This window comes from Rhea pennata, chromosome 2 (genome assembly GCF_028389875.1).
Source record: "Rhea pennata isolate bPtePen1 chromosome 2, bPtePen1.pri, whole genome shotgun sequence".
In the NCBI taxonomy this organism is placed as follows: Eukaryota; Metazoa; Chordata; class Aves; order Rheiformes; family Rheidae; genus Rhea; species Rhea pennata.
In genome coordinates, this window is record NC_084664.1 from 125,574,785 (window position 1) to 125,586,534 (window position 11,750).

Here is an 11,750-nt window from a genome sequence, read left to right on the forward strand (position 1 = left end):
TGTGGCATATAGCTGCGGCTGGCCACACTGCAAGTAGCAATGTGGCTTCTGCATACATACACATCCACATATATGTATGTGTGTGTGTGTGTGTGTGTGTGCGTGCATATATACATACACGCATGTGTGCACTTTTGTGATTTTTTTTTCCAGTAATGCAAGAATTTGACCCTAAGTTTCCTTCACGTATTCAGAGATATGTATTTTCAAATGTATATATTCAGGTGAACTCAAAAATCAAGAGATGACCTTTGAAAATGTAACTTTCTTAAAGATCTGTACAAATTATAATGAAATATTACTAAGATAAATGGAACTCCGCTGTATGGAGATACCGTATCTGACAAAGCAACTTGCCATGTCCTAGAACGTGGAATCAAGGGCCAGCTGATGCACCTGGGGTTTGCTAGGGTCAGCGTATGCCCACTTCCACCGGCTGAGGCGCTAGCCTTAAACTGTGATTAAGACGTTAACCGAAGTTTTATTTATCGGTACTCTTACAGTGAGTTTTATAGGTCTATGGCTATGTGGCTATTTTTGGAAGTCACGTTTTATGCATGCTTTAAAGGACTTACTAATAGATTCTTAATTGAGATGGAGGTGAAATCGAGAGCTTGACAGCTGCAACGCAGTGAATAAGCACCATCTTTTAAAGAATAGTAATGGAAGCACATAGAATGTAACAACTTGCCGAGGTGTTTTGGTACTTTTAAAATAATATTTTTGACATTATTGTATCTGGAAAAGCATATATATTACTTTATTAATTTTGAGTGTAATCTTATGCTGTAACATGCTAAATAAACCATATTTGTTAATAAAATCTTCAAAGGCTTCTGAAGTATCCTTCATATTTCTTTTTGTTGTTAAATGCCTTAGTTCAAGGATTTGTCAGTTTTACTTACCTGTAAGCTATTATTGGCATCTAGGATGTAATTTTAAAAAAATAATCTATATTCTCACAAAATAAGTACTATAATTTAGCAACTGGGAAATCCTCATGACATGTAGGAGCACTATATTTAATTAAGAATGCCAGTATTTTCACAGATGCAAAAGGTAATCAGTGAGCAAAGAGGATAATTTCGTTCAATATAAGCTTAACGTTTTGTTAATAAAAATGTTTTTATTTTGAACAAATTTTCTGAAAGCTTATGGATTATTTCATATGTGTTTGAATCATGCAAGTTTCTGTGCTGGTTTAATCAAAATCTAGAGGACAGAAAAATATCAATATATCTATCCACTGCTCATCTCCATTTGCTCCAGACCATAATTATTAAATATTTTGAAGACAGCAATAACAGTCTTCTGCTGCTCATGGATTCTTGACAGTTGGGCTTTATAGTGGTGTAAATTAAATATTAGCAGCAATTGCCAAGAGCTATTCTGGATTTAGGTGAAAAGATTGAGGACATATCAGAAGGAAATAAGGGATGGGAGTAAAAGATGCCTAATCAGCATGAGACAAATATAACACTGGCTTGCTACAGTACAAACTATCCCAAGTATGGGCCAGGAGAAATCAGATTCAGGTGTTACCATCTGATTCCTGCTCACAGACCAAGTGAGTCACCTGAAACACTTCAGTTTTGCCGTCACACTATCACATTTATGCACTGATACAGAAAAGTGACTGAACTCTTGGAGGAAGGAAGGGGAAAAAAGACCCTTTTATTTAATAAAAGTTCCTGAGATTGTAGATGCAGTTGACCTGTTTGGACAGTAATAATTGCAAGTATTTTAACATTTAGCTAAGAAGCTTTGACATTTTAGAAGTATTTGATACAAAAAACAGCCAATGAATAAAGCTACCTTCTGGACTCTGGATGGTCAAAGCCTGAATCCTGTGTAGGGGCCAATTCCCAGTTCTGAGCTGAGTTTTGCAGGCCTGCGCAGGGTGGCTTAGTGTCGCCGCAGCTGAATACCTAGTGTAGCCAGTCTTTGTGTCCTTTAATTTCAGGATCACTGAAGCTGACCAGTAAGAAAGTCACTGGAAAAGAACAAACCCCATTCAGGAGATGGCTTCTGAATTAAGAAATTGTAAGGCAATGCTTCAGGACTGATCAGCAAGATTGACTCTATCTACCCTCAAGAATGAACTCTGTATCAGCCACCCGGAAATGAACTGGGAGCCTTTTTGACTTACAGGTGTTAGTTCTCTGAACAGTTCTTTTACCTCCCTAATTACCTGCATCTCTCCCATTTCTACTTCCTTCAGCAATCTTTATTGCCTACCAGACAACACGATTGATAACCAGTTTTGAGCAAATTGATTTTATTTTACAATGCTAGGAATAGTTTATCACTCAACTCAGTAACAAATATATGAACAGCAAAACATGATAATTATTAATCTGGCAGTCAAAACTGCACATATAATGATTATGTGAAATCCAGGAGTAATGTTTCCGTTGACAGTATTGATAGACTAATTACAACCGCTTCTGTAACTTGAAAGGAAGGCCTCAGACAAAGTTTTGTGAACATCTGTTCTTTTCTTTGATAGCTTTTATTATTGTTTTTTAAAAACAAAGCTTTGAGATTAAGTCACATGAGGGTAAGAGGCCTGTGCCTCTGCACGCTGCCCTTCCCAGAATGAGAACTCAGAGCTTCCAAATGGCCTTGGACAGGCAGCGTAGCAACACGCAGCCCCTCCAGAGCAGCCTGTATCGGCTAGTTTGTCCATAAACCAAACTGCAGCTTGCAGCTTCCACTATCTGCTTCAAAATAACTTCTTTTACTAAAGCCACTGCATCTATCTTAAGGTTGAGGAGAAGGTAAAGGCATATATTCCCTCCCAAAAAAACGTTGCTATTTACCTATTCTGATTTATTCAGATTAAGCAATACCTTCCTTTTTTATGTTTACGTTGAATTTCATAGTATCCCCCAAAGTTTAAGGTACTCAGTAGCACGGGTAGAGCAAAAAACATTTTTGCAAGCCCTTCATCTTTTCATTTGGTGATGTGAGACTGCTGCACCATTTCCACAGTTGTTATATAGCAATCACATTTATTATTAAAAAAAAAAAGTTAACCCTTGCACATAACAATTTAATGGTTTTTGCTGTTGTGACTAAAAGCCAGATGTTCAGTTTTCCAGTGACAGTAAAACACCGTAAAAGTAACTCAGATGTGTAGAGGTGCAACTACCGCCCTGCTGTAGAATGCAGAGCAAGGGAACAGAAATCCAAGTGAATTACATGGAGAGTTCTTAAACATGAACCCCAAGACAAACTAATTGTATTTCTTAAAATACATTTTTGAAACACCACACAAAATGCCTGTTCTGAGTTGTAAATTTAAAAATCTTCTGACCGCTGAAAATAATAGACCATTTGGCATGCTTAAGGCATGGCCCATTTTCATTCTCATTTGGGAGAAATATTTAAGGTCCAAAGAAAATGCAATGAAGGAGGAAATCTGTGCGGAGGCTAATTTGCGTTCTAGCAGGAGGTTTTCGAGCCGTATCAGCACCACGAAGCCAGGACATTGGCTCTACTGGCTGCTCTGCCTTGGACCAAGGTTGACCACCCAGGGAGGGCTAGGAAACCCCAGGGTCACCCCAGGGCAGTGAAGCTATGACATAGTTCTCATAGCCGCACTGATGTCTGGGCAAAGATGTTTAAAACAGGCAAATCTTTAACCCAGAAGCCCCTTAACGTTCATCCTGGCCTGCCGGGGGGGATCAAGCAGAAACACTCAGCTCCTCCACTCACCGACCCCTTGCAAACTTGCACTCTCCTCTTGTATTCAGATGTCAGGGAATGCACTCATAAATAATAATTCAAATGCTAATTAAAAAATTCTGCCGTTCTCCCCAGCCATGCAGGAAGTACAGTGCCTGTGACAGAGCAAGTCTGTCCACTGCAACAAGATGTGAGCTACGTGTTTCATCTGTCATGCTCCCTCTAAGATCTGGCCACTTTAATGATTTTTGGCACCACTGAAAAAGACGTGCAACAGAATAGCCATAATTTATTTTAATCTATCCCGAGGTCAGTAGGAGAGCTTACTTAAATAAGAGATAACAAGTTCTAAAATAAATACCATGGTATGGCTGGGAGCAGGTATTTGGGGGTTTTATGCTGAGTCCTGCGTGCCAGTCTCTTCCTCCATACACCAACACACATAGGGCTCAACGGGTTGACCAGGGGTGCAGGGGAGAATCAAATAATTAATTTGATTCTTTTACCAGTCCTAAGAGAATATCACGCTAGGTCTGAAGACAGACATATGTAAAGGGAGAGAGTCTGAGAAAGTTTCATTTTCTGAAAGGATTCTCAGTTCTTTTGGACTCGCACAGCACTGTTTGCAGGTGGCTCTCAGTTCTCCAGGTTGTAACTGAAAAAAATAGTCAGCAGTCTGAAAAGCCCCATGATTTGCTTAGGTGAAATGACTGATCCACTTACTGCTTTGGGTTTCATTTCACTTTGTCCCTAGGTTGAGGAAATCTGGGTTGACTGGGCTGAAGTGAAGGAGTTCGCAGCTGCACAAAGCTGAGGCTAGAGTGCTCTTGCGTGCTCGGCTGCCTAGGAATAGCAAAGGCTTTAAAAAAATGCAACCCGCTACATTCTCAGTTCTCAGCACAGGTTAATTGCCTTGCTAAATTTGAGTTAAATTTTTATATTCGCAGAGCTAAATATGGTTCGGAACGAGGTATTGTTATTCGCCCGGGAGTCAGCCAGTTTTCTAAGGGTTAAATCAGAGGCACATTTGCTGTTGTGGCAGCAGGATTAGAGCTGCCGTTTGGCCTCCTTAGCACAGGAGCTGTCAAAACAAATGGCAAAATGCACTTAAACCTTAGCTAACAGGAAAAATTTGCTGTATCATGCTGGGTGCTTCTCCATTTCTTTCCCTCCGTTTCAAAAAAAAAGCGCACGCTATCTGCCAGCGACAACTCGCGGCTGCAACGGATTCGAACTTGTGATGCTAAATTTAAGTCACGAACCTGTTAAAATCTGTGAACTTCCCCACATGCCTACGCAGCTCCACTCACACGCAGGTGAGATGTCTCCGAGCACAGCGTGTACCGGCTGCTGCTTTACGTAACGGCGCAACCGCGGGAGCCGGCAGCCGCCCGGCTGCCGACAGCCGGCAGCATCTTCGGCGTCTCGCCGCTGCCCGGGGTGAGCACGCCGGTTGGGTCTGTTCCTCAAAAGCCCCGGCTGCAAACCAGACAGTCCTGCCTCTCAGGGGGCTGCAGCGCATTTTGGTGCATTACCTGCAAGAAGAGCCGTTTCCGCTGCTAACGTATCACCTCATCGCAGACCAAGGCCCGAATACGCTGTGCAGCAGAGCACAGGAGAGGAATTCTTCCCGTTGTGAACAGCTGCTCCGCTTTGGGCGAATACCGTACGGCTGCGTCCCAGAAAACCAAGTTATCTTTTGTGTGTTGAAGAATGTCCTATACCTCTTCTCTAGGTGACCGAAGGGCAATGAGGAGCATCTGAGGCCGTTCCTGCAAAGCCTGGCAACAGCGAGGAGAGCGCTGGAGAGCCTTCAGGTCTACCCTGGCCCCAAAGTATTTTGCAGTCTTGCAATACCTCTCCCTTTCCAGCCACAAACAATTCTATATATTAGCTATTGGCAGAGATACCTTTTCAAAATAATGCTTTTTGAGAAAAAAAAAAAGGAGTTTAATTTAATTTTTAAAGATTTTCTTTAAGTTATGTGATTACTTCAATGAGGCTTCTTTCTGAGTAGCTGAGGTAGAAATAACCTGAAGCTGCCTAGGGAGTCAGTGGATTCAGTGGGCTTCCTGCCAGATGGACACATACCAACACGGGGGGTAAAAGCTGCAGCCTTCGGGAGACATCGCAGCAGAGAGCCAGAAGTAACCGTGCCCAAAGAACGGCTGCAGTTTGGAGGGCAGCGTAGGTACAGACGGGCCAGCAAACGTTGCGATGCTCATCTCTATCTCCCTCCTTTTGAGGAGAGAGCAAGAACAACAGGTTTCCACAGCTGTTGGGACTGCACTTCTGGGGGGCGGGGGAGCATTAAAATCTCTTCTCTTTTCTGCATCTAAGCAAAAAGGAAGCGTTCCTTAGTGGCGTGTTTGGCTGCTGTGGGAAGCTTAGGCGTCCCACTGGCCTGAATATGCACAAGAATCTCTCTCCCCTAGCCCACCTCGGGGCCTAGCCCACTTCTTAAAAATGCCCTCCGGGGTTCAGTGAATTCCATTTTGATTAAATCTAACAGTTTATATGCATGGAGGAAAAAAAAAACCTCAGAAGAAGAATGATCTGCGACAAGTTTCACCCAAAATATCACTAAGGGCAGTATGCATCACCTTTGCATTTTAATTCTAAACACAGACCAAAGCTAGGATGTTTGGAGTGTTTTCCATTTTTACTAAGTATCAAGTGGACTAAAAATAAAGGCAAAGGACAAGAAGTCTACTATGGAATAGGAGAAAATATCCAAATGAAATGATAAAATTCTAGGTCCCAAAAGCAACGAGACTATTTGGACTATCACAAAAAGATATTTTTGTTTTTAACAAGGGATAAAACTAATGGAGTACCACTGCTTATGAAGAAAGATGAAAGGAAAACAAGAGCATAGACTAATCAGAGATCTGCGAGGTCAGATGGCTTGGTGGGAGAGCAAACAGCTATCTGTGACTAAAAAGTCAGGGGAAAGAACAAAAATTAGAAAATAGATTTTGGCAAACAAACAAAAACTAATTGTTTTAGATTGAAAAGCACTCCGTGAGAAGTATAAAAACATCTTCATCTTGAAGAAATGTAAGTCAATGGAAACTGCTGAGATGATTTCTAAAGTTATGAGCAGAGAAGACTGAAAGAACACTAAAACCTGGGAAATCATGTCTCAGTTCATCCGGTGAAAGCCCGTGATCAACATTCTCTTTCCTAAAAATTAACTTGCATTTGGAGTACTCCCATGTGGACAATATGAATTAATCTTGAGGAATCCTGCGATATAATTCATTTTTATGGTATGTGGAGATTAGCAGAGAAGTTAAGGGATATTGTAAAGTACTAATCTTACCACTGTTCCTGTCAATTACCGTGCTTCTCACACCACACAACTTGGCATCTTTATGGCGTCTCCATAATGTGAATAAAGCCTAACACAACAAAATTGGATGTATATCTGCTGTGTAAAGAAACAGAGTGTAAGATACCATGCAGAAGTAGCAGAAGTAATCTGCAAGTTTGCGAGAGGGAACATGGGTAAATGTAAAAAGCCCTGTGTATCTGCTGCAAGATACTGGAGACCACAAAGTAAAGATAATTGTATTTGGCTTCTTTTACAGCAAGACTCGCTAATTAAATTCCCCAAGAATATTGACCCCACACCTCAATGCATGATGGAAATCCTTCTGCATTGCAACGCATTTTCACAGCTTTTCAAGAATAGCCTCATATTCTAGCTGACAAGGATACAGTTTCAGTACCACCAAAATTCAGTAATAAAGTATGAAATTAAAGATATGCAATAAATTCAAAGTGAAAAGTATCACTGGAACCCATGAGACAAGATTAATACAAAATATTTCCAAAGAAGGCTCTTTTAAGCTTCACAAAATCTTGACAATGTGTGTCTATTGAAACGATGCTTTATGCTCAAGTTCACTAGAGTGTAGAAGTTAAGGAATGAAAGGGAAAACTATTGAATACGTATCATCTTGCAGTTCAGTGTGGGAAATTATTTTAACAGGGGAAGAGTCAGTCCATTTCCCTAAATCTTTTAAAAAGGGAACAATAAATAAATAATAATCTTAAAACTCTAGAATAAACTCTTTGTCATACAAAGGAAAATTACTTGCCAAGCCTCACACAAGCAATTACAAATACCTCTGTGCTTTGCCGTAGGTGTTTCCTGACAATTCTTATACACACTGAAAAGATCAAAACCTTTAAGAGCCCCTTCACTATTATTCAGCGTATTCACAACAACCAAAAATAATCCTACAGCCAAAAGTGTACTTGAGATTTCTGAGATACCCAAGGCAGGTCTCCCTTTCTTCCCTGGTTTGGAAGAAAACAGACATCCCTGGTACCTCTCCCTGGCAGACAGTAACGCAGGCTGTTATGGAATAACGTTACGGGCTTACCAATGCCACCATTCACATCCTATTTTTTTTTCTGAATTCGTCCCCTTGGGTATCCTCAACTTTCACCTCTCTGGGAGTAGAATTTCACCATACTCCAGCTCTAGAAGTGAGATTTAACTCATCTAACTTTAACTATATGAAAGTTGCTCACCTTATCTAAACTGAATAGGTTCCCCCTCAGTCAGTATAGAAAAATACACCATATAGAGGATGATGGGTCACGTGTATCTTAGACTTGGTACTCTTGGTAAAGCATGAGTTACTCATTAGATGCTTCTCTTTTTGCACAGCAAGAGCCCAGATGATAGGCTTAGATGAGATACCTAACTTTAATAACAGTTAAAATTAGCTGATAAAAATCCTAGGACTGGGATTTGGATGGGACTTAGACCTTAATTCCCAGGACATCTACGATGCTTAGTCAGGTCTGACTAAATTCAGATGCCTGCAGTTCTTTCTTTCAGGGTTGCCCATGTTATGTGCGATATGTAGCGAACTAACCACCTTCTTAAAAATAAAGGTATTATTTATTTCAGCTGTAAATAATTATCGAAGAAAAAAATAGTATATAATCAGAAAACTATTTACACATATTTCTGCTACGTAATTTCTCCAGTAATTTGGGCAGAACTGATTGTTTCAGCCACCACAAGTGAAGCCCAGTGTCTCTCAGGTGCTGTGGACCATGATTGCCTTCTTTGCTTCAGTCTTCACTGCTAAGGGCAGCCCCCAGGAATCCTGCAGCCTGGATGTGAGGGAGAAAGTCCAGAGAAGGGAAGACTTTCCTTTGGTTGAGGAGGATAGGATTGGAGACCTTCTGGGCAGGCTAGACATCCACAAATCCATAGGACCGGATGGGATGCACCCACGGGCACTGAGGGAGCTGGTGGACGTTGTTGCCAAGCTGCTCTCCATCATCTTTGACAGGTCCTGGAGAACTGGAGAGGTGCCTGAGGACTGGAAGAAAGCCAATGTCACTCCAGTCTTCAAAAAGGGCAAAAAGTAGGATCCAGGCAACTATAGGCCCGCCAGCCTCATCTCCATCCCTAGAAAGGTGATGGAACAGCTCATTCTGGATGTCATCTCCAGACATGGAGGAAAAGAAGGTGATCAGAAGTAGCCAGCACGGATTCACCAAGGGGAAATCCTGCTTAACCAATCTGATAGCCCTCTATAATGGAATGACTGGCTGGGTAGATGAGGGGAGAGCAGTGGACGTTGTGTACCTTGACTTCAGCAAGGCTTTTGACACTGTCTCCCATAACATCCTCCTAGAGAAGCTCAGGAACCACAGGCTAGATGAGTGGACAGTGAGGTGGATTGAGAACTGGCTGAAAGGCAGAGCTCAGAGGGTCGTCATCAGTGGTGCGGAGTCTAGTTGGAGGCCTGTGGCTAGTAGAGTCCCCCAGGACTCAGTACAGGGTCCCATCCTGTTCAACTTCTTCATCAATGACCTGGATGAGGGGACAGAGTGCCTCCTCAGCAAGTTTGCTGATGATCCCAAGCTGGGAGGAGTGGCTGACACACCTGAGGGCTGTGCTGCCATTCAGAGAGACCTGGACAGGCTGGAGAGCTGGGCAGAGAGCAACCTCCTGAGGTTCAACAAGGGCAAGTGCAGGGTCCTGCACCTAGGGAGAAATAACCCTAGGCACCAGTACAAACTGGGGACTGACCTTCTGGAGAGCAGCTCTGCAGAGAAGGACCTGGGAGTGCTGGTGGATGACAAGCTGACCATGAGACAGCAATGTGCCCTTGTGGCCAAGAAGGACAATGGTATTCAAGGGTGCATTAAGAAGAGTGTTGCCAGCAGGTTGAGGGAAGTGATCCTGCCCCTCTACTCAGCCCTGGGGAGGCCTCATCTCAAGTACTGTGTCCAGTTCTGGGCTCCCCAGGACAAGAGAGACATGGAGCTACTGGAGAGAGTCCAGCGTAGGGCTACAAAGATGATCAGAGGGCTGGAGCACCTGCCCTATGAGGAACAGCTGCGAGAGCTGGGCCTCTTCAGCCTGGGGAAGAGAAGACTAAGGGGGGATCTTACCAATGTGTACAAGTACCTGAAGGGAAGGTGTGAAGGAGACAGGGACAAACTCTTTTCCGTTGTCCCGTGTGACAGGACAAGAGGCAATGGGCAGAAATTGAAGCACAGGAAGTCCCGCCTGACTGTGAGGGGGAATTTCTTCCCCGTGAGAGTGACGGAGCACTGGCACAGGTTGCCCGGGGAGGTTGTGGAGTCTTCTTTGGAGATCTTCAAGGCCTGCCTGGATGCAACCCTGTCTAACATGCTCTAGGTGACCCCACTGAGCAGGGAGGTTGGACTAGATGATCTCCAGAGGTCCCTTCCAACCTTACCGATTCTATGATTGCTTCTCTCTTTCTCTCCCTCTCTCTCATGTTTCTTTCAATCCTGCCAGATATTTTTGCTGCTCTACATTCAGATTTTCCCATCCTTGTAGTTTGCTGGAGAGAGCGCCAAAATCACAGGAGCTAACAGTTCTCGTACTGCCCATTAATAATCATTAACCATCTGCTAAGAGTTGGCTAGGTGATGCATTTCCTTCCTTTTTCCTAGACAGATTTTTGACACATTAAACAAGTGCTACTATCTACCATACAGAAAATACCCAATACACTCTGTTGTAATAAATGGATAATCAAGCAATGCAGAGTATTCAAAATTTATCCCAGGGCAGTTCTAAATCTGTCACCAAAAGGAGTAAATTCCAGGGCTGATTAGGCCATGCGAATTTTTCCCCACCAGCTGACTGACTGCCAGCTGCCTGCTGAATCCGTATAGGACACCCCTTTAAGCAGTCTTCTTTCTTAATTACCTCTTTTTCCTGCTTCTAGTAGCCATCATATCATATTTAAAAGCTACTGAGCTTAAGGTGGACCCTGAATTTAAAGTGAAAACCTTTATCTTATTTTTATGAAAATGTGCAAGAACTTCATGTATTATGCAAACAACCAATTATTGAGGCTAGTAAACATATATTCAAAGTAAAGTGTATTCTGTTCAGCCTGCTACTGCGGTAGAATCCAATCTTGTTCTTACAGAAGCCAAGACCTCTGTTAGAAAGGAAATGTGCTCTGAGCTTTTATGAAAAACAAAATATAGTCACAGCTTCGTGGTAGAGCTATCATTTATTTATTAGAATTGTATTGGTGAACTGAATGCTTTCTAATAAATGACAGCAGAAATAATCTCAAAATTAGAGATTTATGCATAGAAATAGCAAATTAAGGTTCCTGTCTTCTGTTATTTTTTAACAAATTAATGTTTGCAATATTATTACAATAATATTTATGTTTGCAAGCAAAAGAAATACCAGAATGTTTTAATATTGTATTTCACACATCAACCACATTTACTTAATGTGCACAAATATTCAAAGCCTAGTTATAAGACACTGCAGTTAACTCTGATTTTTTAAACAGAGCACAGTCAGCTTCATAGAGGGCTCACAACTATTTCAAAGAACACAACCTCATTCTTACAGTGTACTGTGAACTTTAAGTCAATCTGGATTTTAATGTTCTGTCTTTGACTAAGGTGAAATGACATGAAATGGTGAATTTAAACCTCCTTCAAATTACTCTTAATTCTTAAGCCCCAAATTATTCTTCTAAAGTGATGCATAATTCTCTGCCCTGCTTAACATGTTCCTC